Genomic DNA, 25,494 nt, shown 5'->3' on the forward strand with positions numbered 1-25,494 from the left:
AGACATCCGTTTAGACAGAGACGAGGAGGATTTTCTTCAGTCACAGGGAGGTGACTCAATGGAATTCATCGCCAAAGATGGAGGCCAAGTCATTGGATATATTTAAAGCAGAGGTTGGTTGGCTCTTGGTTAGTCAGGCCATCAAAAGTTATGGGGAGAAGGTAGGAGAATGAGGTTCCAGCAGGAAAATAAATCAGACATGGTCAAATGGTAGAGCAGACTCCATCAGCCGAATGGTTTAATTCTGCTGCTGTGCCCTATGGTCTTACGGGACAGAAACCCTGAGGGAGATGTGATGAGATGAATGATAACTAGGGAAGATCAGTTTCCATAAGACCATAAGTTATAGCTGCAGAATTGGGCCATTTGGCCCATCGAGTCTGCTCCGCCATTTCACCGTGGCTGACCCATCATCTCTCTCAGACCCCTTCTCCCCGTATCCCTTCATGCCCGCTCCAATCAGGAGTCAATCAACCCCTGCCTAAAATATACTTAATGGCTTGGCCTCCACTTCTGCCTGTGACAACAAATTCCACAGGTTCACCACTCTCTGGCTAAAGAAATGCCTCCTCACCTCCATTCTAAATGGACACCCCTCTATTCTGTGTCTGTGTCCTTTGGTCTTAGCCTCCCCACCACAGGAAACATCCTCCCCACATGCACTCTTTCACCATTCAATAGATTCCAATCGGTCGCCCCCTCATTCTACTAAATTCCAGTGAATACAGGCCCAGAGCCATCAAACACTCTTCATACGACAAGCCATTTAATCTGGGAATCATTTTCATGAACCTCCTTTGAACCCTCTCCAGTTTCACCGCATCCTTTCTCGCATAAGGCGTCCTAAAGCGGAGGGGTCAACAATCAGAGAAAACATGGAGCTTGAGTCTTTGGATTTAAGGGGAAGGCGAGGACTAAACTCAGTGCCTCAGAGCATGAAGGAGACTGAGACGGTCACCACATCTATTTTGCAGGGCTTCGGGTCCAGAGATGGAAACTGGTGTCATTCCTCAGGTCTATCCCAACCAGCTTAGACACGATGGGCTGAATGGCCTTGCCCATTTTAAAATCTGAAGCCTCCCAAGATTCACTTCCTAATTGTCATCTGTTTGGCCACTAACAGCAGGACGAGGAGTTTCTGGCACCGTAAAGTTCTCCCACCATCTCCCTGCCCCTCGCCACCTCTCCACCACCCTTTCTGCTTTTGTTAGTGTACCATTTACCCATGGGAGGCAAATGTCAGGTAGAATAACAAAATAATTGTGTTTCCTTGGGCTCTTTTGCATTCTTGGGAGATTACCAGGTCCTGGAAACGTTTGCAACCCATACGAAATGTTGGAGGAGTTCAGCAGGTCAGGCAGCAACTATGGAAGTGGACAAAGAGTTGACTTTTCAGACCTTTTCTGCAGGACTGAGAGGGAAGGGGGAAGTCGCCAGAATAAAGAGGTGGGGGGTTTGGGGAAGGAGGATAGCTAGGTGAAGCACTTGGGTGGGAAAGGTAAAGGGCTGGAGAGGAATGAATCTGATAGAAGAGGAAAGTGGACCATAGGAGAAAGGGAGGGAGGAGGGGCCCATTGGGAGGCGATAGGAAGGTGAGAAGAGGCCAGAGGCCAGAGTGGAGATTAGAAGAAGAGGGAAAGGGAAGGAAATTTCTTTATACCGGAAGGAGAAATCAATATTCAAGCCATCAATTGGAATGTGTCTTGTAACACCATGGTCCTGAAAAACGTTGTCTCATTTTTACTATGTACTGTACCAGCAGTAATGGTCGGATTGACAATAAAAGGACTTGACTTGACTTGAGATGGAATATAAGGTGTTGCTCCTCCACCCAAGGGTGGCCTCATCGTGGCACAAGAGGAGGTCACGGACCAACATCTTGGAACAGGAATGGGAATCGCAATTAAGTTATCTGGCCACCGGGAAGGTCCGCTTTTGACGGGTGGTACGAAGGGGCTCAACAAAACTGTCCCCTGATATACAATATGTCTCACCAGTGTAGAGGAGGCCACATCGGGGGCACGAGACATAATAGATTGCCCCAGCAGGTTCAAAGGTGAAGTGCATTATTTGCCTTCTGGATCTCAGTCAAGGGCCAGCCCTTGGAAATTGGAATGCCAATTTGCACACACCAAGCTCCCACAAATGTCAAAGTCATGTTGACCTGGGAATGAGTTTATGTCTAAATATTAACCCGCACCATCTCTCCATCAATACCAGCACACCAAGGAGAAAGCTGATGATAGATAAGGAAACAGGCCCTTCGGCCCATAATCTCCATTCCAACCATCTGTTTGAGTCTCATTTTTTATTGCTCCCCACATTCCCGTCAAGTCCTCCCAAAATTCACCACACCCCCACACACCAGTGAAATCTAACAAAGGAGAAGAAGGGGAAGTTGATGGACATGCGAGGGAGAATGGGTGAAAGAATGCAATGGATGGAATTGCTCCGTTATCTCCATGGATTGATTGGCCTCTTTGTTAGGAATTTGAGCATCTTCAGTGTGTCGTGGAACAACCACCTTCTGAGCCAGTGAAAATGCAGACAACGCACAGAGTTAAACGAGGGAAAAATTCCCTCTCCCTCTCCCTCTCCCTCCCCTCCCCCTCTCCCTCTCCCTCCCCTCCCCCTCTCCGTCTCCATCTTCGTCTCTGTCTCTCTCCCTCTCTTCCTCTCTCTTACCCTCTTTCTCTCTCTCCCTCTCTCTCCCCTCCTGGTTTGATCCTGACCTTTGGTGAGGTCTGCACTGAACTGGCATGTTCTCCCTAAGCGTTTCCCCCCACATCCCAAAGGGAATTCTGTGAGACCAGTAGAATCACCGCTGCAACCTCGCCTGTTTCGCTCGTGTGTGTGTGTAGGTGGGTAGCAGGATTGTCTAGGAAGGTTGGAGGGGGATATGATAGGAGTGATAGGAATATTAGAAAAAAGAATGTGGACTTGCGTTTGATGGCTAGTATGGTGCAGTGGGCCAAATAGCCTCAAGCCGCGGTGTTGCCTGCTTACGCCCTCCAGGAGTGAAGCACTGGATCGGGTGTGCGATGTCCAGGCTGGAATCAGTGCTGCCCCCTAGAGTTCACTCAGCTGTATAGTGGTCGACTGCAGATTCTGCACCCGATGGCTGGGCTGTGGCCTCTTTCTCTGTGGTATGGCTGTACATTACTAATATCATTTCATGCTTACTATCTTGTACGTCCGTGTGTGACTGTTGGTGCTGTGTTTTACACGTTGGCCCCGGGGTAACGCTGCCTCATTTGGCCAGATTCACAACCGGTACAGCAGGCAGTGAAGAAAGCTAATGGCATGTTGGCCTTCATAACAAGGGGAGTTGAGTATAGGAGCAAAGAGGTCCTTCTGCAGTTGTACAGGGCACTGGTGAGACCCCACCTGGAGTATTGTGTTCTGTTATGGTCTCCAAATCTGAGGAAGGACATTCTTGCTATTGAGGGAGCACAGCGTAGGTTCACGAGGTTAATTCCCGGAATGGCGGGACTGTCATATGTTGAAAGATTGGAGCGACTGGGCTTGTACACACTGGAATTTAGAAGGATGAGAGGGGTTCTGATTGAAACATAGAAGATTATTAAAGGATTGGACATGCTAGAGGCAGGAAATATGTTCCCAATGTTGGGAGAGTCCAGAACCAGAGGCCACAGTTTAAGAATAAGGGGTAGGCCATTTAGAACGGAGTTGAGGAAAACTTTTTCACCCAGAGAGTTGTGGATCCGTGGAATGCTCTGCCTCAGAAGGCAGTGGAGGCCAAGTCTCTGGATGCTTTCAAGAAAGAGTTAGAGCTCTTAAAGATAGCGGAGTCAAGGGATATGGGGAGAAGGCAGGAACGGGGTACTGATTGTGGATGATCAGCCATGATCACAGGGAATGGCAGTGCTGGCTCGAAGGGCCGAATGGCCTACTCTATTGTCTGATTGAGTGACCGTGAAACACTTACTTACAGCAGCGTCACATCGTGTAAGCAACATTCACAAGAAAAACATCAATCTTGTACATTTTAGAGGGAAAAGAAAATGATTATGATGAAATCCTCCATGTTCTAGTGCACTCCATGAGAGGGAAGTTAGGCCAGTGAAAACTGGAGTTTGGTGGTCGGCATGGACTCGGTGGGCGGACGGGTCGGGACTGAACGTCAGATCCGGTCTGTGAACACTCCCGAAGCAACACACACGAAGTGCTGGGGGAACTCAGCAGGTGATGAATGAAGAGTCGACGTTTCGGGCTGAGACCCTTCTTCAGGACTGAGAAGGAAGGTTGGGGGGAGATGCCAGAATAGAAAAGGTGGTGTTTTGAGGGGGGGGTGGAGGATAGCTGGAAGGTGAAGCCAGATGGGAGGGCACCAGAAAGGTCTGGAGAGTGAGGGTGGACCGTGGGAGAAAAGGAAGGAGGAGGGGATCCAGGGGGAGGTGATAGGCCAGAGTGAGGAATAGAAGGTGGAAGGGGGAGGGAAAACATTTTTACCGGCAGTCAGGTTGGAGGCCATCCGGACAGAATATGAGGCGTCGCTCCTCCACCCTGAGGGCGGCCTCGGCCGTGGCCCGGGGCATGTCGGAATGGGAATCAGAACGCTTGACAGTTCGCTCTCGACAGACGGAGCGGTCCCCCAATCTACGGCGGGTCTCACAGAGGCATCAGGAGCACCGGAGCCCTCCCCCACCCCAGCTGATTTGTAGGTGGAGTGTTATCCTTCTGAATTTGAGTCGCTTGGTAATTGGAATGCCAGTTTGTGCACGACAACCTCCGACAAGGGTCCAGGTGACCCGGGAATGAGCTTATTTTGAAATATTACATCGGAACTCAGCAGGTCGGGCAGCATCTATGGAGGTGAATGAAGAGTCGACGTTTCCGGCCGAGACCCTTCTTTAGGACTGAGAAGGAAAGGTGTTCTGTTTCTCCCGTTACATCAGAGTGGGAATGGGAATGGGAATGGGAATTCAAAGCCCCGCGGTGAACCTCTGTGAGCCTTTGGGGTCCGGAACCCGAACCCACCGCTTCTCCGTCTCCGTCTCACGGCTGCAGCCTCTACCTTCGTGTTCACGCTTTGCGGCTGGAACAATGGCAAAACCTCGCGGAGGAACAGTCAGCCTGTTGCCAAGCCCCTTGTCAGTGAGGAGAAGCAGACTCTCTTAATAAATCCCCTGGGGATTGTTCGAGCATTTATCAGCCCGTGTTCTGTTAAACCGCGGCGTGTGAAGGCAGGGGACTCGGGGAGTTGGCTGGACGGTGCTGGGAGCTCACTGGGTCGTAGGGCTGACGGTGAACGTTGCGGTCGGGGTGAGAGTCGCTCTCTTCTTGACTCCCTGACACGCTTTCTCCTGATGTTTATTCATCATCTGTGCTTGTCCCGTGATACTGAACAGGACAGCTGTCCTCCAAAGTAAAACAGTGTCAACTGTGATTCTTTTATTATAAACGTAACCTTTCAGGGTAATTCCTTCAGGTAGTTATAGCCGGGGTGGGGGTGGTAGTGGGGACGAGCTCCCACCACCTATTAAATGCTCCCAATGGCGTGTGTCTCAAATAGCCTCTGACAACCAAGCCCAGCTCCCGGCCTCCACGTGGGGTTTTGTTACTAAGCCCTACAGAACCGTTTTTCCTGACAGGAGAAGGGGCAGAGGCGGGTTGCCGGCGCTTTAAAAGCGATCACTTTGGGCTGAGGGGAAGGAAAACTCTGATCTCAAACCCCCGCTGCCTTGCGGCAATACCCTCTCATGGGGAAGGCTTCGGGAGTAAACCCCGAGGGAAAAATCTGGAGCTGGGGTCCCTGAGAGAGCCCTACGTTGAGTTCAACGCTGACTGGCGACTCCTGCGACGCCGCTGCTACCAAACTGTACTGGTCTCGGCCGTTCATCAGATGCTTGGAGAGGGGGAGCCTGCTACACGGGCAAAAGCTTGTTCTCCGTATCGTTCTGCCCTGGCTTGTGTATCTAGACAGCTAGAAATCAACAGCCATCATCAACCCTGACTGTCGAACTCAGAGAGATATATAGTCAGTGGCCATTTTATTAGATACACCTCCTCGCCTGCTTGGTAATACAAATGTCTAATCATGTGACGGCAGCTCAATGCCTGAAAGCATTCAGACGTGGTCAAGAGGTTCAGGTGGTGAATCTGTGGAATTTGTTGCCACGGGCGGCAGTGGAGGCCAAGTCATTGGGTGTATTTAAGGCAGAGATTGATAGGTATCTGAGTAACCAGGGCATCAAAGGTAATGGTGAGAAGGCGGGGGAATGGGACTAAAGGGGAGATTGGATCAGCTCATGATGAAATGGCGGAACGGACTCGATGGGCCGAATGGCCGGCTCCTGTTCCTTTGTCTCATGATCTTATAAACATGGCGAATCCAGAGCAGCACACACCGAATGCTGGAGGAGCTCAGCCGGCCAGGCAGCGTCTCTGGAGAGGAATAAAGAGTTGACGTTTCGGGCCGAGACCCTTCCTCAGGGCTGGAAAGTTAAAGGGAGGACACCAGCCCTCAGGCTGGAGGAGCAACACCCTGGTTAGCCCTCAACCCGATGGCAAGAATATCGATTTCTCCTTCCAGTAAATCAATTTTCCTTCCACCTCCCCTCTTCTACTATCCCCTACTCTGGCCTCTTACCTCTTCTCACCTCCTCCTGGGTCCCTTTCTCCTGTGGTCCACTCTCCTCTCCTATCAGATCCCTTCTTCTCCATCCTTATACCGCTTCTACCCAACCTGACTTCGCCTTTCGCCTCCCAGCCATCCTCCTCCTCCTCCTCTCTCCGCCGCCAACCTTTCTAATCTGCCATTTTCCCCTCCCTTTTCAGTCATGACAAAGGGTCTTGACTGCTTGTTTATTTCCACAGATGCTGCCTGATCTGCTGAGTTCCTCCAGCATTTTGAGTGTGTTGAAGGGGTTCAGTTGTTACTCAGACCAAACATCAGAATGGGGGGGGGAGAGATGTGATCTAAGTGGCTCTGACCATGGTGCCAGACAGGGTGGTCTGAGTATCTCAGAAACTGGGATTTTCACACACAACAGTCTAGAGTTTACAGAGAATGGAGCGAAAAACAAAGAAAACGCATCCAGTGAGCGGCCGTTCCGTGGGTGAAAATGCTTCATTAATGAGAGAGGTCGGGGAGAATGACTAGACTGGTTCAAGCTGACAGGAAGTTCATAGTAATAACCGCAGGTTAGAACAGTGGAGTGCAGAAGAGCATCTCTGAATGCACATCATGCCAGATCTTGTAGCAGAAGACCACAAACATACACTTGATTCGATGTCTCCTGTGCGTCATAAAGAAGCCACTGAGAGTAGCAGGGGTACACGTCCACCGCTTCTCTTTAAATCAGAATGACCTGATGAAGGGTCTCTGAAAACATCAGCTCTGCACTGCTCTCCATAGATGCTGCTCGACCTGCCGGGTCCCGCCACAATTTTGTAAGAATGTTACTCCGGATTTTCAGCAACTGCAGAATCTCCTGTGTTTTTTTTAAGTCGATCCTTTTTCTTTAAATACTTTTTTTTTTATTTTAAATAACCAGCAGCCAATGTGTTAGAGGACTAATCCAGAGACACAAGTTCAAGTCCCGCTCTGGGACCAGAGGGGTTAAACTATTTTTGGGTAGAGTATTTAAGAATGGAAAGGTGGAGGTGTGTTTCTACCAAACGAGGTGTGAGGTGCTCCTTCCCTCCACTAGCCTGTAGGTCACCCTTGGGCAAGGTGTAGCACCTGCTTAGCCCCCAATCAGGGTCATGTGAAGCCATGGGGGCAGGTGGTGGATGGTCGTATGAGCAGCCGGTGCACATCACAAGTCCTGGTTTTGTGACCACTGACACCAGGCAGACAATCTCTGAAGAGTATTGATAACGGCTGGGGTCACCCGTCTTGTAAAGACACTGCCCAGAAGAAGGCAATGGGGAACCACTTCTGTAGAAAAATTTGCCAAGAACAATGCTGGTCATGAGACCATGGCCGCTCACATCATATGACATGGCAGATAATGATGATGTCATTCAACACGGCACACGAGGAACAAATGAAAGCTGAGAACACTGAATTCCCTGAATGCCAAGTCAACAGACCCTTGGGTAAACTCCTGGGGGGGTAATGCAAGGGAGAATGAGTGTAGACAGCGTGGTTGTGTGCCAGTTAGCACAACGCTTCACAGCGCCACCTGTAAAACTAATCGGGGTCCAATTCCCGCCGCTGCCTGTAAGGAGTGTGTACATTCTCCCCGGGACCGTGTGGGTTTCCTCCGGGTGCTCCGGTTTCCTCCCACAGTCCAAAGACGTACAAGTTGGGCTCGTGATTTGCGGGCATGCTTGGTTGGCACTGGAAGCTTGGCAGTGCCTACGGGCTGCCCTCAGCACGTCCTCAGACTGCGTTGGCCGTCGAAGTTAAACGACATCTTTCCACTGTACATTTTGATGAATGCATAACAGATAAGTCTGACCTTCTAAATCTTACAGCAAGGAAAATAGATCACAAGGGCATGGATGAATATGACCATTGGACCCCCTAACTTGTTCTGACATACATTTCTGTTTAGCCCAGCTCCATAGACCCCTTGGATAACAGTAGGGGTCCAAGACGTACAAAAATTTGGGAACCCCTGCTCTGCCCTCCTGAATGAGTGCCCATGAAGAGCGTTGGTCTTCATTCACTTTGGAGTGAATAGATTTTTAGGAAGAACGTCTCAGGCAGCCCAATGCCAGCAACCTGGGTTCAGTCCTGACCTCCAGTGCTGTCTGTGTGGAGTTTGCGTGTTTTCCCTGCGATCATGTTGGTTTCCTGCAAAGGGCTCCATTTTCTCCTACATCCAAAAGATTCGCAGATGAGTAAGTTAGGGTGTGTGTGTGTGTGTGTGTGTGTGTGTGTGTGTGTGTGTGTGTGGTGGTGTGTGTGTGTGTGTGTGTGTGTGTGTGTGTGTGTGTGTGTGTGTGTGTGTGTGTGTGTGTGGTGTGTGTGTGTGGTGGTGTGTGTGTGTGTGTGTGTGTGTGTGTGTGTGTGTGTGTGTGTGTGTGTGTGTGTGTGTGTGTGTGTGTGTGTGGTGGGGGGGGGGGAATTAGAGGACCGAGTGAGTTAGTTACTGCCTGTTCTGAGCAGCAGTAAAGGCCCTCCATCTCTGTCAGCCTTTGGCCATCTTCTCGATTGTGCCCCAGGCGTGACTCTTGGTCCTCATTTCTGCCTCTATGGTACGGCACCAAGTTGTCTTTGGTCTCCCGCCTTTCCTTCGCCCTCCTGGGATCCAGTGATGGATCTGGCCTCTCTCCTCATCACGTGCCCAATCCATCTCCGACATTTCCTCACGATGATTGTGGTGACACTGACGGAGTAGGGAGTGGTTGGAGATCTTTCTTGGCCAGAGAGTACAAAGGATCTTCCAGAGGCTCGTGGTGTGGATTGGCAACAGCTTGGTAAGGTCGTCCTTGTCGTGGGCCAGCATTCTGACCCGTACAAGAGTGTGGACAGGTCTGGGACAGCTCCGGAAATGAGGAGACATTTCTTTAGCCAAAGGGTGGTAAATCTGTGGAATTCCCTGCCATTGAAAGTGGAGGTTGCTGGGTCTTGATTAGTCAGGGTATCAAAGGTCATGAGGAGAGGCAGAAGAATGGGCCATCAACTGTGGTGGAATGGGTCAGCAGTTATGATGGGCCGAATGACCTAACTACTCCTGTGCCTTAGGACTACCCAAGCCAATGCTGTCTTTGCATTTATAGAACTCGGTGGTATGAGATTTAACTAACTGGGCTGCTTCCCAGAGTCAGAAACTATTGACCTGGAGATGAGTTTGAGTCCCTCCATGGAAACTGTGGAATTTAAACATAGTTAAATAATTCAGGAATTAAAATCCAGTCTTGGTAACCGAGTGGGGTCACATTCCACAGCCAATCTTCTACAAACGCCTTTCAGTGAAGGAAGCTGAGATAACTTCCCCCTCTCTCGTACGAGACTTTATGTGATCTCGGATCCATCAATTGACTACTAATTGACTAACTGAGTACTTGTGGTCCCAGGGAGAAACACAACTCAGGGCCAAAGATGGTCAATGCCCTCACCTCTCTCTACTGTTCGTTACATCGCTGGCATTTCGGGCAGCAATGAAGATCCTCCATCTCTGTCGGTGTTCAGGGTTTCCTTCATCCTGTCAGTAGCTTCCTCTCAGTTTTCACTGCTGTCTGTCCCGGGTGGAGACTCAAGAATACCATCACAATTGGATGTAGAAGGATTCTTCATTGCTGTTTCCATAACTATTTTATTTGACCAGTCAGGGTTGTTAGCCCTGAGCTGAACCCCCGAACCTGGAGGACCAGTGGTCCACTCTTAGCCTGACCTCTACCCTTTGACCTGTCTGGCATGGGTGACCCTACCAAGAGTCAAAGCATAAAGCCCTGACTCCAGCCAACGTGGGTCTCCAGGGTCATTAAGCCTCCAAACCCAACGACAAGGTTGTGGTCATCTTGGAAGACCCACCCCTCATGATTAAAGAAAACTTCCATTCTTCCTCTTTCACCATTCCTCCCCACCCTCTGAGCTCCCAGCAAAACGGGAGAATCCCTTGTGGAATATCGAGAGCGTTGGGAGAGTACTTTAAAGAGAAATTGTCGTTGTTATTCCTCCCCCGCGCCTTGTGGTGCGTTGGGCAGCAACCTTGCCATTTCTGTAGCATTTTATCTGTTTTTTACGAGGTCGAGTCGCGAGCTCGGGGCTCAACGCAGCTCGGATGGAGAGCGTGCAAGGGGCCAGCTGGATTCGAACCTGGGACCACCCCCCTCGCAGTCCGGTGCGGATGCCACTACACCACTGGCCAGTACTTAAAAGGGAAATTGGAAGGCCAAAAAGGAGTCATGAAATGTGATAGGCAGACGAGATTAATGGCAATCCAAGGCTTCTAGAAGTATATGGGTAGGTTAAGTGAGTGGGCAGGGGTCTGGGAGTGCAACTTGGGAAGTGAGGTCATCCGCTTCGGAAGGAAAAATAGAAGATGACTTGGGCTGCTTGTGTGTGAATCGCGAAAGTGCAACAGAAAACTGGAACACTCTTTGCTAGAGGGATTGGATTTGAAAGCTGGGCAGGGTCCTGGAGAACGGCGTGCAGTTCTGGTCTCCTCACTTGGTTTTGGAGGCCCGTGCAGAAGAGGTTGATTCCGGAGATGAGGGGGTTAGCCCCTGAGTCGAGATGGACTGTGCTCGATGGGATTGATAAGAATGAGAGGGGACTTTACAGAAAGAAATAAAACTTCGCGAGAGATAGATGGAGAACAGGAAAGTTGTTTGCACTGGCGGGTGAGACCAGACTAGGAGACAGAGCCTCAAGATAGAAGGGAAAAGATTTAGGATGGAGATGAGGGGAAACAGCCTTTCCCAGAGAGTAGAGACTCTGTGGAATTCTCCTCCCAGGGACAGGAGAGGCCACCTCATTAAATATATCTAAAGACAATGTTAAAGAGTTTTCCATAGCGGGGGAATTGAGGGTTCTGGGGAAAAGACAGGTAGGTGGAGATGAGTTTATGGCCAGATCAGCTACGATCTTACCGGATGGCCAGCTCCAGCTCCTGTGTCTTATAGAAAGAGATCTGGGTGTTGTTTAAATGGAGAAAGATTGCAGCATGCTGTTGTGCAGAGGGACCCGGGAACGGGTCATAGAATCACAGAAAAGCGCAGCATAGAATCACACCCTTCAGCCCATCTAGTCTGTGCCCAACCATGTGCATAAATCACAAAATCTTGGTGTGCAGGTGCAACAGGGTATCAAAAAGGCGAATGGAATACTGTCCTTCATTGCTGGAGAGTTTGAATTTAACAGCAGAGAGATTACGCTGCAACTGTACAGGGAACAAAGGCACAATTAGCCTGTGGAATGGAAGAAGAGAGTGTTGCCCTAAATGAATAAATCTTATTTCTATCACAGATAGAAATAAGAAAGGTGATGTGATGGTGATGTTCTGGAGCACATTAGCACTAGGAAGGAGGAGGTACTGGATGTCTTTGGAAACGTACAGTACTGTGCAAAAGTCTTAGGCACATACATGTGTGTAACCTGATATAAAGTATATATGAGGGGCCTCACACTTATATGAGGAGCATAGCAGTTAGCATAACACTTTACAGCACCAATGTTGACCAATCAGGGTTCAATTCCCAAGTGTAAGTTTGTATGTTCACCCATGACAGCTTTCTTCTGTTTTACAGTATTATCATCATCATCCTCACCATCATTCATCATCATCATCATCATCATCATTGTCATCATCTTCATCATTATCATGTCACTATCATCAACATCACCATTATTATCATCATCGTTGTCCTTCACATCTTCGTGGCCATCATTATCATCATCACCATCATTGTCATCATCATTATGTGCCTTGTCATATGACATGGGTGATCATGGTCTTTCCATCACCGTGATTGTTCTTGGCAAATTTTCTACAGAAGTGGTTTGCCATTGCCTTCTTCTAGGCAGTGTCTTTACAAGATGGGTGACTCCCCCAGCCATTATCAATACTCTTCAGAGATTGTCTGCCTGGTGTCAGTGGTCACATAACCAGGACTTGTGATCTGCACCGGCTGCTCATACGACCGTCCACCACCTCCTCCCATGGCTTCACATGACCCTGATTGGGGGCTAAGCAGGTGCTACACCTTGCCCAAGGGTGACCTACAGGCTAGCGGAGGGAAGGAGCACCTTACACCTCCTTTGGTATTGACGCATCTCCACGCCGAGGACCAGCAGTTGTAAGATAAAATAATTAAAGTAATTTCCCCAGGGTGGGGCTGACTACTCTGAGAGGATAAACATTAAAGGCTTTATAGGAGATCTGAGGAGGGGGGCTCTTCTTTGGGGGAATCTGGAACACACTCCCGGAGGGGGTGGGGGAAGGCAAAGACTGTCACAAAGTTTAACAAGCATCTTAAACGTGCCACGATATTGTAGCACTGAGCACGAAGCCTGACAGAGCCAGCAGCCCGGGTTCAATTCCCGCCGCTGTCTGTGTGGAGTCGTACCGCGTGGGTTTCCTCCTGGCACCTCCGTTTCCTCCCACATTCCAAAGACATACGAGTTGGGGTCCATAAATTGTGGCAAGGCTATGTGGATGCTGAAAGATTGAGCACTGCCTCACTACTCTCTGCACAACTTATTTAATTTAACTTTTATACAGAATACATAACAATTATATTTAAAAAGTTGAGGAAGTATATATATATACTGTGTGTGTGTATATATACAGTACTTACGTACATATATGTGTATATACTTACTGCAATTCACAGTGTTTATTATTATGGATTGCAATGTACTGCTGACGCATAACAACAAAATTTCACAGCATATGCCAGTGATATCAAACCTGGTTCTGAATGAGAAAGAGAGAATGAAAGATAGATGCAGGGAGAAAGAGAGAGAGAGAGACTTGCGGGCTGCCCCCAGCACATCCTCAGATCCTGTGTTGGCCATTGTGTTGGCCGCGCGCTTCGCTGTATCTTTCAAAGTACCTGGGGCTAATTAAGATAGTCTGAATCTCTCTTTAAGTGTCTAGACGAGCATTTGAATGGCCGAGGCTGAGAAAGCTATGAACCTAAAGGGTTAGTGCAGGTGGGCTAGATGTTTAGCATGAGCGTAATGGGCTGAATGGCCTTTTACTGTTATGACTTGGCTCCTGGTTAAACAACACTCCAGTATTAAAGTCCTCATCATCATGTTCGCATCCCTTCTGCAGCCTCACCTCGCCTCTCTTCCGAAATACTGCCCGCTCTTCTCCATTTCACCGCTGCTGACTGTCCCTTCAACAGCCTGGGCCCCAACCTCCGAAATCCCCTCCCTGGCCCTCTCTCTCTCTCCCTCCCTCCTTCTTTAAAACTTACCTCTTCAGCTGAGCACTTGAAGATCTCCCCCCGTGCCTTCTTCAGGACCGGCTCGGAGAAATTCTTCTGAAACGACCTGGGACGATTAAAGACGCTACAAAAATTCAGACAACTGTTGTTGCGTCTCTCACCAGCCTTTCAGGCGACGATTCCAACGCCCGTTGATCATTGATGCCCCGTAACCAGGTTGCCTTCTTACACCAGGGTCTTGCTCTTCCACCTCAACGGAGTCAAAACCCGAGTGAGATTATGCTGGAGCCTCTCGAGCACAGACTGGCTGTGGGCAATGGCCGTCGCTGATTAATCACTATTTATTTGATGGAGTTCTGCAAAGTGGAGAGGAGTTCAGGATTCCGCTTCATGTGAACTCAGCTCTGAGAATGTTAACTGTGGTGAACTATGTGCCTGTCGGGACACGCCCCTGCTGACTGCTCCTGTGGCTCCTCCCACAGGCCCCTGTATAAAGGAGATCTGCGGCCTGACGCTCGGCCTCAGTCTCCAAGACCTTGTATGATAGACACTCACTCCTGGTTCCTTCTTCCAGTCAATAAAAGCCGATATCTCGCCTTACGTCTCAGTGTGAGTTATTGATGATGCATCATTAACTCAACACAAAAGCCAAAACTTCCAAAGTTGCTCAATCTGCCAGGGTACATAACACTGTTTTCTCTCTGTTTATAGTGGGATAGAAGTCACAGTGCAGATCCAACCCGAGGTTATTATCTATTCTTAAACAGCCAAAGGTTTGATACAACATCCATTAACTTCTCATTTTGGCTTAAGAATCAGTATCCTCATTTTGCCCCTTCTCCCTCCCTCTCTCTCTCCCTCCCTCTCCCTCTCTCTCCCTCTCCCTCCTCCCTCTCTCTCCCCCTCTCTCTCTCCCCTCTCTCTCTCCCCTCTCTCTCTCCCTCTCTCTCTCCCCCTCTCTCTCCCATTCTCTCTCCCTCTCCCTCTCTCCTCCCTCTCTCCCTCTCTCTGTCCCTCTCTCTCCCTCTCTCTCTCCCCCCTCTCTCTCTCCCTCTCTCTCTCCCTCTCTCTCTCCCTCTCTCTCTCCCTCTCTCTCTCCCCCCTCTCTCCCCCCTCTCTCTCTGTCTCTCCCTCTCTTTCTCCCCTCTCTCTCTCTCTCCCCCCTCTCCCCCTCTCTCTCCCCCCTCTCTCCCTTTCTCTCTCCGTCTCGCTCTCCCCCTCTCTCTCCCCTCTCCCCTCCTCTCCCCTTTCTCCCCTCCTCTCTCTCCCCCTCTCTCTCCCATTCTCTCTCCCTCTCCCTCTCTCTCCCCCCTCTCTCCCCCTCTCTCTCCCCTCTCTCTCCCTCTCTCTCTCCCCCTCTCTCTCCCATTCTTTCTCCCTCTCTCCTCCCTCTCTCTCTCCCTCTCTCTCCCCCTCTCTCCCATTCTCTCTCCCTCTCCCTCTCTCTCTCCCTCTCTCTCTCCCTTTCTCTCCCCCTCTCTCTCCGTCTCTCTCTCCTTCTCTTTCTCCCCCCTCTCTCTCTCCCTCTCTCTCTCCCCTCTCCCCCCTCTCCCCCCTCTCCCCCTCTCCCCCTCTCTCTCCCCCTCTCTCCTCTCTCCATCTCGCTCTCCCTCTCTTTCTCCCTCTCTTTCTCTCTTTCTTTATCTAATTAAGATATTATTCTTAATTAGTGAATTAGTAACAATAATTATAGATTTCTTTCAGGAAAATTCTGAGTCCTCTTGCTTAAGTGCATGCATTCACTAATTACTCATTAAAAGCATGACAGAGACTGGTCGATATAAATGAAACATTTTTAAAAAAACAGTTCAAAGGTTATTATTGTAAAATTAATCTTTAACTATAAAAGGCATTTTTAAAATAATATAATTTCTACCTAGTGTTGTTATTGTAACTGTTTACCAGCCAAACACTGGTGTGTACACCGGGTCAGTGAGGGTATCTAAGTGCAATATGGGTTCTCACAGGCGCCAAGCCGGCGTGAGACGTTTTCTGTCACAGTATCTCACTCCTCTCGGGATGTAAAAGATAATATTCACTGCTTCATTTGACCGTAAAGATAATCGTTATGTATCACTTTATTGTGGATAGTGTTATATACATTGACTAAGCATTCTTGTTCATTTAAATATAACCCTGCCACGGATACGTGCGCGCCTCGCTCAAAGTGAACACACGGTTAGACCCGCATTTTGGACTCCTGCGTCTTCCTCCGAATTAGTGTTTACGCTTCGAAGTTACAAAACGAAAAGAGATTCGAGGGGCGGCGCTGAATGCCGGACGCCAACAAGGTGTGTACATGTGTCACCGAGTTACCACCCCGGGCAAACCGTGAGAAGCTATGGCAGCCTGACTGTGACGCCGACAATATTCCCACAGTGTCTGTGGTTATAATGCGAATATCCCACTATATCGGGGGTGTACGGGGTGTCCAGGGAGGGGGTAGCTCCTCTTGTCATGTCCATTCTGGGGCAGCACACTCACCCTTGTGTGGCGCGTGGCCAAGTGGTTAATGTGTTGGACTAGCGATCTGAAGGTCGCTAGTTCGAGACCCAGCCGGGGCAGCGTGTTGTGTCCTTGAGCAAGGCGCTTAACTACACACTGCTCCAGTCCACCCAGCTGAAAATGGATACTGGCAAAATGCTGGGGGTTGACCTCGCAATAGACTGGTGTCCTATCCAGGGGAGAGTCTCGTACTCTCAGTCGCTTCACGCCACGGAAACCGGCATAACCTCTGCCTCGAACACTGCAGGGTGCTGGACCACCCAAACCATCTCCAAACTGCAAATCACAGAAACTCCAAAAGTTCCAGAATCACGTTCAAGGTGAAAACCACGGACATAAAGGACATAAAAGAAGGGAAATCCAGAAGATGTCCGTTGTATGCAGCCGCCATCTTGACCACCATCTCATTGTGCTTTTTATGCTGCACCAGACCCAGAGTAACAATCAATTTATTCTCCTTCACACTCGTGCACTGAAGAATGCCAATAAACAATCTTGAATCTCATAATTTTACATACCTCTATTAGGTCAGCTCTTATAGAACATAGAATCGTACAGCACATTACAGACCCTTCGGCCCACAATGTTGTGCCGACCCTCAAACCCTGCCTCCCATATAACCCCTCACCTTAAATTCCTCTATATACCTGTCTAGTTGTCTCTTAAACTTCACTAGTGTTTCTGCCTCCACCACTGACTCGGGCAGTGCATTCCACGCACCAACCACTCTCTGAGTGAAAAACCTTCCTCTAATATCCCCCTTGAACTTCCCTCCCCTTACCTTAAAGCCATGTCCTCTTGTACTGAGCAGTGGTGCCCTGGGGAAGAGGCGCTGGCTGTCCACTCTGTCTATTCCTCTTAATATCTTGTACACCTCTATCATGTCTCCTCTCATCCTCCTTCTCTCCAAAGAGTAAAGCCCTAGCTCCCTTAATCTCTGATCATAATCTCTTATCCTCATCTTCTCCAGGGTGAACAAAAGCAGCCTGCCTTTCTGCCCCCCCCCCCTTTTCCAATTGCAATGCTCCAACTGAACGTTCATATGATGTTCACACATTTGCAATATTCCCAACGGTTTTGGACCTCGTATCCAAGAAAGGATGCACTGGCAACAGACAGGGTCCAGAGGAGCAGTTCATGAGCGTGGATCCGGGAGCAAAAGGGTTAACATGTCAGGAGCATTTGACGGCTCTGGGCCTGTTCTCGCTGGAGTTTTGAAGAATGAGGTGGGGGGGTGTGGAATCTCATTGAAGCCTATCGATTATTGAAAGTGTGGATGTGGGGATGATGTTTCCATTGGTGGGGGAGTCCAGGACGAGAGGGCACAGCCTCAGGATAGGGTCTACCTCAGCAAATATGCTTAAGACAAGGTTGGTTAGATTTTTGCATTGTAGTGGAATTAAGGGTCATGGGGAAAAGGAGTCAGTGGCGGGATCAGCTGTGATCTTATTGAACAGTGGAGCAGGCTTGATGGGCCGAATGGCCAACTCCTGCTCCTATTTCTTATATTTTTATGTTTTCTTCTTATGCTTGTCTGGTTTTCTTCAGAATGGAGATGAGGAAGAATTTCTTCAGCCAGAGGATGGTGAATCCGTGGAATTCATTGCCACAGACAGCTGCAAAGGCCGACTCATTGGGTGTATTTAAAGATGAGGTTGATAGGTTCTTGGGTAGTGAGACTGTCAAAGGTTACAGGATGAAGGCAAGAGAAATTGGTTGAGAGGGAAGATAAATCAGACTTGATGGGCCAGGATCCCTAATTCTGCTCCTACATTAAGGCAGCGTTTGATCGGTTACTGATTAGTAAGGGAAAGTTACAGGGAGAAGTCAGGAGAATGGGATTGAGAGGGAAGATAAGTCAACCACAATCGAATGGTGGAGCAGACTCGATGGGCCAAATGGCCTAATTCTGATCCCATGTTTTAAACAGACAGGAACTGATGATTGAAAAGCACTTGGCAAACCCCACACCTTCCTCGCCTAGGCAGCGGGATCCAGATCGTGGGGGAGCAGCGCCACCTTCAGGCTTCCCACTTAATTTACACACCACCCCGACTTGAAAGATTCATTCAACATCTATTCAAAATCTACTTCAACGTCATTTTCAAACACTGAATCGCCCTGCTGGGCCGCACCTCCACCACAGGGAACGCAGAGGTTTAAGAGGAATAGCCTCCCTTTCCTGAGGGTATTCCCCTATTCTATTAGAAAATGTCAGAATCTGCGGGTTATGAGTGAGGCAATATTACAACTTGGTTGCATCAGATCAGAGGTACTAAGCTTTCTTTTGCTTTGAAAACGCTGAAGTTCTATTATGTGAAAAAAGTGATATTACTCAAAGTTACTTCTCTAAGTTCAGTAGCACACACAAAAAAATGTTTGCAGACAACCCTGAGTCATATGGTAAGTAAAATTAAAAGGCTTACATCAAGTTAGCACATAGTACTTTTGAGGAAAATTGAAATGTGCATAGTTTTCAGCTGAATGCATTACTTGCTATTCTGTGAATTTTGTATTACGTATATTACATAACTATTTAGGTTGAGGTGTAACTGTATAGAAACAGCATGAATCGTACTCAGTACCGTGGAATACTCAAAATCAAGCTGAATTCAGGAACCTACCACATAGCATTTACATTGGAACTGCCACTAGCTTTCTTTTGCTTTGAAAACGCTTAAAGTCCTATTATGTGCAAAAGGTGATATTACTTAAAATAACTTCTCTAACTTCAGTAGCACACACATAAAATTGGTGGCAGACAACTCTTAAATCATATGCTAAGTAAAATTAAAAGGTTTACATCAAGTTAGCTCATAGCACTTCTGAGCAAAATTGAAATGCGCACTCTTTTGAGCTGAATGCATTCCTTTCTATTCTGTGAATTTTGTGCTAACTGTATCTAGATAACTTTTCAGGTTCAGGTGGGACTCTATAGATAGGAGGGAAGGTGTGTGGTTGGCGAAACTGAAGTTAGGACACACACGTTTGCAATCTGCTTTGGCACGCTTGTCGGTAAGTACAGGCACGGGTGGTGTGAATTTTGTAAGCTACCAGAGACAGTGGAACATGGCATGCCATAGGTATTTGTTAGAACATAGGATGCTGTTTAGGCAACTATAGGGTCGACCTGGGGTACCTAGGCTGCAGGATATTCTGGCAGCTGAGGTAGGGATGGTTAAGTGGCGTAGGGCCCCGGTGAACTTTTTAATCAAAGTGGGTTTGGTGAGCAGGATCAGATGCCTGTCATATTCCATCCCAGCTAATGCACCTTCCTGATAGATACCAGCCTCCACCAGCCTGAAAAGACAGACAGACATACATACTTTATTGATCCCGAGGGAAATTGGGTTTCGTCACAGTTCCTGTTTATTCCCCTCCATGGACGCTGCCTGATCTGCTGAGTTCCTCCAGCGTTTAGTCTGTTCTGCTCAAGTTTCCCAGCACCTGCAAACCCCTTGTGTTTATAACTGTTCACTATAAGTGTTCACTCTGGGAGGGAGAGGATTAACGGTGGGTTTTATGGAGGAGTGAGAATCCTCAATGGGGTGGTTAAGGGGTGCGAGTCAGTGACAGAATGAAGAGACCAAAAATGAAAAGACCACACAGCACACCACAGAGCAGCAGTTGGGGCAGGACGGTAACGATGCAGTTTGCATAACGCTAGCGACCCACGTCCAGTTCCTCTATTCTCAGTGTTGGAGTTGGTTGTTTTTTAAATAATTTTTATAAGATATTAGTTGAATGAATGTAAGACTAAAATAGTCATTTTTGATCACATTTTAAACTCCTGTTATTCACAGCACGCGGTGTTACAGCGACTTCTAGGTACAACGTTGCCTCAGGAAAGCAGCTTCCATCGTCTCGGCCCGAAACGTCGACCGTTCTTTTCTCCCCCGCAGACGTCGCCCGGCCTGCTGAGCTCCCCCGGCATTTTGTGTGTGTTGCTCGGATTTCCAGTGTCGGCAGACTTTGTGATTTGATCCATCGTCAAAGGTCACCAGCAGCCAGGCCGTGCTCTTTTCTCGCTGCTGCCATCAGGCAGAAGAACAGATACTACCCGTCAACCATCAGGCTCGTGCACAAAAGGAAACAACTACACTCATTCTAGTCCTGGTGTTCCCACAGCCGATGGTCTCACTTTAAGGACTCTTTCTCATTACTTATTGCTATTTATTTATATTTGCATTTGCACAGTCCATTGATCCTGTTCACAGTTACTGCTCTATAGATTTGCTGACTATGCCCGCAGGAAGATGAATCTCAGGGATGTTATGTGGTGGCATGTATAATAAATTTTACTTTGAACATTGAACTTTTGTTCTCCCCCTGCTGGTGGAAATTTGCTATAGCAGGTAATGCTTTATCACATGACCCGCGTGCTGCCATAGAGTATTTTGATTGGTGGATTCTTGCCTCAAGGATGTGATGTTATCCGGACTATAAAGGTGGTGGATTTTTTTTGCAAAAGCACCATCTCTAGTCCCCTTTCTTCTTCTTTATACCTTTTCCCCTTCGTACTCTGTCAGCTCCTCACTTAGTTTCGCATGGTCCGTGTCTGTCGTGAAGGATCGAAGTTGTTCCTTCATTCTGGAGCGCCTAAGTCAGAGAACCTGGGGATTGGAAATTGGCGAGATCTGACATCGGTGATGGGGTGTGTACGCTGTGGAAAAGGCCCTTTGATCCATCCCGTCTGTACTGACCCACATAACCCACCCATCTGCCTCCGTTTCCCACCTGTTCCAAATGCCCCTTGAAGATTGCCCCCATGCCTGCATTTGCCTCCTCTCTTGGTGGAAGGTTCTGGGTCACCTACAGCTTCTTGCCTTGCAAATCTCCTATAAACCTACCCCACCCCTCACATTTGACCTTTCTCGTGTGTTCACCTTTAGTAGTTGGATGGCTGTTCATCATAGCCCTTGAAGAACTGTGTGAAGACCCTCTTCATCAAGATTCTGCGCCATCAATTCGGAACCTTCCCTACCAGCCTAGTCAATCTCCCCCACGTTCCTCCATGATGTGAGCCAGCGGAGGGGGTAAGAAAATATGACGTGGGCGATCGTGATCTTTCCTGGACCATGATTGATCTTCGCAAATTTTCCCACAGAAGTGGTTTGCCATTGCCTTCTTCTGGGCAGTGTCTTTACAAGACGGGTGACCCCAGCCATTATCAATACTCTTCAGAGATTGTCTGCCTGGCGTCAGTGGTCACATAACCAGGACTTGTGATCTGCACCGGCTGCTACCTGCCCCCATGGCTTCACACGACCCTGATCGGGGGCTAAGCAGGAGCTACACCTTGCCCAAGGGTGACCTACAGGCTGGCGGAGGGAAGAAGTGACTTACGCCTTTGGTAGGGACGTACCTCCACCCCACTACCCTGGGGAGAAAAACTCTGACTGCCTATACTTCTCATAATTTTACGAGCCTCTATCAGGTCTGCCCTCTGCCCCTGCAACTCCGGAGTGAACAGTCTAAGTTTGTCCAGCCCCTCCCAGCAGCTAACGCCCTCTTCTGCGGTCAATGTCCTGATGAGCCTCCTGCCTCTAATGAAGTGGCCGCTGAGTGTATGTCCATGGTGTCCTGCTGCTGTGGCCCGTCCCCTTCGGGGTTTGATACGTTGTGCATTCAGAGATGCTCTTCTGCACGCCACTGTTAAAGCACACGGTTACTGGAGTTACTGTCGCTCTCCTGTCATTTTGAATCAGTCTGGTCATTGTCCTTTGACCTTTCTGACTAACAAGAAAATTTCTCCCACAAAGCTGCCACTCACTGGATATTCCTTTTTTTTGTTCATTCTCTGTAAACTCTAGAGACTGTTGTGTGTGAAACTCCCAGGAGATCAGCAGTTTCTGAGATACTCAAACCACCCCATCTGGCACCGACAATCACTCCACGGTCAACGACACTGCGATCACATTTCTTCCCCATTTCCATGTTTGTTCTAAACAACCGCTGAAACCTCTAGACCATGCCGGCGTCCTTTGACGCATTGAGGAGCTGCCACGTGATTGGCTGGTCAGGTGTTTGCGTTAACGAGCAGGTGTACCTAATAAAGTGGCCACTGAGTGTTTATAAATAACACTGGCACCATGAGTCTTAGAGTCCTTGGTCGTTGTAGAATCAGTTCAGAGTTAAGCTGAGCGAAGTTATCCATGTTGGTTATGAAGGACTCCATGCACCCCTCATACAAACTCTTCTCCCTCCTGCCATCTGGGAAAAGGCTCCGAAGCATTCGGGCTCTCACAGCCAGACTATGTAACAGTTTCTTCCCCCAAGCTATCAGACTCCTCAATACCCAGAGCCTGGACTGACACCTTACTGCCCTATTGTCTTGTTTATTATTTGTGCACTTTATGCAGTACTCTAGAGTAGCTTTCTCTGTGTTGTTTTTTACGTAATTCAGTCTAGTTTTTGTACTGTGTCATGTAGCACCATGGTCCTGAAAAACGTTATCTCATTTTTTACTGTGCACTGTACCAGCAGTTATGGTCGAAATGACGTCAAAAGTGACTTGACTTGAAGAGCCTGGTGGTTGAAGAGTGGTAACCGTTCCTGAATCTGATGGTGCGGAGCCTAGGGCTTCTGTACCTTCTTCCTGATGCCAGAGACCTGGACGGTGGCAGTCTGTGCTGACGCTTCCTTGTGGCGGCACTCGTTGTAGACCCAGCCATATCCAAAGTTCAAAGAGACGTGTATATATCACAACGAGATTAATCTTCTTGTGGGTGTAATTCTCGCTTCGGTTTAATGTACGAGGCGATAGCCCCCAGCCCAGCCGAGAAATCTCATTTGGGTGGATGCTGCAGGACGTGTCCTGTTACAAATCAGTAACCCAAAATAACAAGCAGTACACAATATGCGATTAAACGATTGAGCTTTATACCCCCCCTAATGAAGGGTTTCCTCCCACAGACCCCTGGTATGAAGGCGATTGGAGGCACTGCTCCTCCCTCAGTCTCCAGGATGTCTTGCTGCTGACTGCTCTCTTCCAGCAAATAAAATTGATGCACCATCAATAACTCTCGGAGACGTGAGGCGAGATATAGGCTTTTATTAGCTGGAAGAGAGCAGTCAGCAGCAAGAGATCCCCACACGACATCCTGGAGACAGGGGGGAGCAGTGCCTCCAATCGCCTTTATACAGGGGTCTCTGGGAGGAGTCACAGGAGCAGTCAGCGGGGGGGGGGGGGGGGGCGTGTCCAGACACGTATATGTAGTTCACCACAGGCCTGAAACGTTATCACGACCTCCTCCCATAGATGCTGTCTGGCCTGCTGAGTTCTGCCAGCATTTTGTGTTTTTTATTTGAGCTTTATAATTCTTCTTTGACTAAATGGTTAGTAAAGAAAACAAAAAAAAAGTACAAAGGCCCATTCTCATGAAACAGTCTATTGCACAAGGTTGGAGCTGACTGATAAGCCGGTCGTCCGCCATCGACCTCCTCCGATCGTCCGCCATCGGCCTCCTCCGATCGTCCGCCATCGACCTCCTCCGATCGTCCGCCATCGACCTCCTCCGGTCGTCCGCCATCGACCTCCTCCGGTCGTCGCTGCCCTTCGGACCCTCACTCCAAGCCCACTCCGTCCGAGGTCTACCAACTCCCTCCATTCCCGTCCTCTCTCCTCATCTCTCCCCGGCAAAAGAGCGCGAAAATCTCCCTTCCAGACTCGCAAGAAAGAACGACATTTCTCTCATTCGGTAGACCCCGCATTCCAAACGCCGTTATCTCTAGTCATAACCCAGACACTGCTGCTACAGAGAAACCATTACATTAGCAGTGAAACATTACAGCATGTTACATACTCGGTAATTCCATCATAGATTGAACACACGACTGGGTGATCAACCGAAGTGCAAGACCCACTCTCCATAGAGTTTTCCGTTCCCATTGGTGTTTCCATACCAGGATGTGATGCAGCCAATCAGAAATCTCTCCACCGTCCACCTATAGAAGTTTGTTAACGCTTTAGGTCACATTGCCCAATCTACGCAAACTTTTAAGGAACCAAAACCGGTCGTGCCTTCTTTGTGTTGACATGCTGTCCTAGGGTTAGGGTTCTACCAAAGAATTTAAAGTTTCTGACCCTCTCCACCTCTGATCCCCCCAATGAGAATCTCTTGCTCTCTTGAGGTATTGAGTTGCAATTTTAAATATACTGAGTTGCATTTTACAGACACGCAAAATTCCGCAGATGCTGGAAATCCGAGGCAACACGCGCAGAGTCCGGGCCGAACTCAGCAGCGCCTTGGGAGATGAATGAGCAGTCGGAGTTTCAGAGCCGAGACCCTTCTTCAGGACCGGGAAGGAAGGGGGAGGGCGCCAGAATAAAAGGCAGATGGGGAGGGGGGAAGGAGGATGGCTGGAGGGTGAGAGGTGAAGCCAGGGGAGTGGGAAAGGTCAAGGGCTGGAGAGGAAGGAATCTGATTGGAGAGGAGAGTGGACCATGGGAGAAAGTGGGGGGGGGGGGGGGTGGGATCCATTTGGAAGGGATAAGCAGGTGAGAAGAAGTGAGAGGCCAGAGAGGGGCATAAAAGAGTGAGATTCGATGTTCATGCCATCTGGTTGGAGGCGGCCCAGACGGGATATAAGGTGCTGTTGCTCCACCCTGGGAGTGACACTCCTTGGCATTTTAATGTTTGCAAAACCAGAACTACTTTGATCGCCTTTGACCTTATTTTGTCCCAGTTATTTTTGCAAGTCCGGAAGAAGATTGGGCCTCCGGCGGACAACTCGACCAAGGGCGACGTCCTGCAGGCGGTTCACGAAACTACTCCTTTCACTTCTGTGTGGCTCCTACTACTGTCGGTGAGCAGCTGTGGTCCACGTGGCAGCGGCTGAGCGGTCTGGCGCTTTGCCGTCTCCGAGGGGGCTGCGGGCAGAAATATACAGCCGGGAGACGGTGGGGGGGGGCGGTGCAGGAGCCCGTCAACAGCTCCATTTCTCGCAAGTCCTGCCGACGGTGGTTGGTATATGGGTCAAGTCGAGTGGGGAAGGGGAGTCAGAGTTCAGCCGTTCTTCGCTCCCTCCTGCCGGAGGAAGGAGGCTGCATGAGGCACTCCCCCTCCCTCCCTCTCGGTCGCTGCTCCCCGGGCAAGGCCCTTGCGTTCAAACGCTCTGCGGTGCCCGAGCAAGGCTTAGTCGGCACAGTTTGTGGATTAGGCTCCGCAG

General features: G+C 49.1%; 1 protein-coding gene and 1 long non-coding RNA gene across 4 annotated transcripts in view; one reads left to right on the forward strand and one right to left on the reverse strand.

Moving 5' to 3' along the window:
* The window catches only part of LOC132381484 (prolactin-releasing peptide receptor-like), a 37,191-nt gene extending 22,460 nt beyond the window's left edge, over nt 1-14,731 (reverse strand). For 2 of the 3 annotated variants that reach the window (XR_009508046.1, XM_059950929.1), the window contains exon 1: nt 13,849-14,729. The gene's annotated coding sequence lies outside the window, so the exon portion shown is untranslated. Of the gene's footprint in view, nt 1-13,848 lie in introns of all 3 variants that reach the window. The other variant, XM_059950930.1, reaches the window with a different exon arrangement.
* Nucleotides 14,350-23,429, forward strand: LOC132381485 (uncharacterized). Its single transcript, XR_009508047.1, has 5 exons — nt 14,350-14,427; nt 14,530-14,563; nt 15,987-16,109; nt 17,872-19,338; nt 20,127-23,429. It is a non-coding gene; the product is annotated as an uncharacterized LOC132381485 (long non-coding RNA).
* Nucleotides 23,430-25,494: the final 2,065 nt, after the last annotated feature.

This window comes from Hypanus sabinus, chromosome 26 (genome assembly GCF_030144855.1).
Source record: "Hypanus sabinus isolate sHypSab1 chromosome 26, sHypSab1.hap1, whole genome shotgun sequence".
NCBI classification, from domain to species: Eukaryota; Metazoa; Chordata; class Chondrichthyes; order Myliobatiformes; family Dasyatidae; genus Hypanus; species Hypanus sabinus.